This window comes from Triticum aestivum, unplaced genomic scaffold, assembly GCF_018294505.1.
Source record: "Triticum aestivum cultivar Chinese Spring unplaced genomic scaffold, IWGSC CS RefSeq v2.1 scaffold98190, whole genome shotgun sequence".
NCBI lineage: Eukaryota > Viridiplantae > Streptophyta > Magnoliopsida > Poales > Poaceae > Triticum > Triticum aestivum.
The window spans coordinates 1-1,489 of record NW_025267086.1 but is presented as its reverse complement, the minus strand read 5'-3'; the positions used below and the strand labels follow the sequence as shown (position 1 = coordinate 1,489).

The window sequence follows — 1,489 nt, the reverse complement described above, 5'->3', positions numbered from 1 at the left end:
TTCCATCCATGGAGTGCTTATTTCAACAACTTGGCAGGGTTGATCTTCAATCACTGCATCAAACAGTTTTTTTGCCAACAGAACAGGGTCAAGTGGCTTCATACAGAGAAAGTATAGCACACGATAATGCATCCTACAGCAGCTCAATACACAACTTAACGATTCAAGCAGCAAATAGGGCAAATATGGAATGGTGATTTCATCTAAAAGATAGCTCCCTCTAAATTTTAGAACCATGTGCAAAGAAGCTCACCTGTGCAGTTGTAGCCGAGGCCAGGCATCACCACGTCCATGGTTGCGGCTAGGCAAGCAAAATCACAAAAAACCAACACCGGTCCCGTCCATCATCTTGGATGTGATGGGGCCCACACTCAGGTTGGCCTAGTGCTTGGCAAAGTTGTTCATCAACCACTATAGCAAACATACAGTTTTTTCAACAAACAAAGGGTCAGCAGCTGGCTGCAACAATGGTACAGAGGAGCAGAACAATGTAGTATCTATCCTACAGCAGCTCATGTACACACAACTTAACAGTAAGCAGCAAAAAGGACAAGATATAAAATGGTGGTTCAGCTTATTTACAAGTTAATAATTAAGAGAATGAAAGACCATCAATACATGACATAGCAGGTTCCAAGTGCACTGAGTGAGTGAGTGGACTATTAACCAAAAGTAAGAGATGTGCCGGCAGCTCTATGCATAACTGCACATTGTATTCACAAGTTAATATTTGATTGAATGGATGACCATCAGTACATAACATAGCAGGTTCAATGTGCACTCAATAAGTGAGTGAATTGTTAACCGAAATAATTAAAACCGACGAGGAACATTGGAGACTATGTCGATTAACAGTAGCAACTAGGCTAGAGCTAGAAACTAGTCCACTGTGAATAGGAGCACGGTGCGAGTGTCTAGAAACTATGCTAGAGCCAGAGCAACAATAACTAAAAAAAACATCTTAGGTGGTAGGGCAGAGCAGAGAGCAACCTTGTGCGGTGAGTCGGCATCATCGTCACCTCGAGATTGAGGTACGACACGATGATGTCCTCGTCTAGCTCAAGAGCATGGGCGTGTGGTCCAGCATGTTCCTCGTTGATGTTGTCCATAAAGGGCACCTGCTGCTCTAAATCGAACAAACAAAATAATTAGGGATCTGGGAGAGACTAGAACTCCAAGCAACACTCTTTTCACTAGAACATAGATCCCGCATAAGCCAGCTAAGAATGTACCATCCAACAGCAAAAGAGCCTAGCCACAACATGACAGTCAACCACCCTAGCAACATCAGGAGCATGACTATAAACCACACTAAAGCCATATATCTAAATAATCTAGGAGATTGGCATCCACGAGAATAGTCTAGCATTAATCCTAACATGTACATCAATTTTTAACCAACCTGTTGTCAATTGCAATAGACAAATAGCATTGCCACTAGCAACAACAAACTAACTATGCTAAAGCTAACATGAGCATTGCCACTTAA

The 1,489-nt window shown here is 42.3% G+C and overlaps 1 long non-coding RNA gene across 1 annotated transcript; it reads right to left on the bottom strand.

Moving 5' to 3' along the window:
• Positions 1 to 1,458, bottom strand: LOC123178019 (uncharacterized). The gene is made up of 3 exons (XR_006489271.1): positions 991 to 1,458; positions 254 to 411; positions 1 to 53 (listed from the first exon to the last, which is right to left on the bottom strand). It is a non-coding gene; the product is annotated as an uncharacterized lncRNA (long non-coding RNA).
• Positions 1,459 to 1,489: the final 31 nt, after the last annotated feature.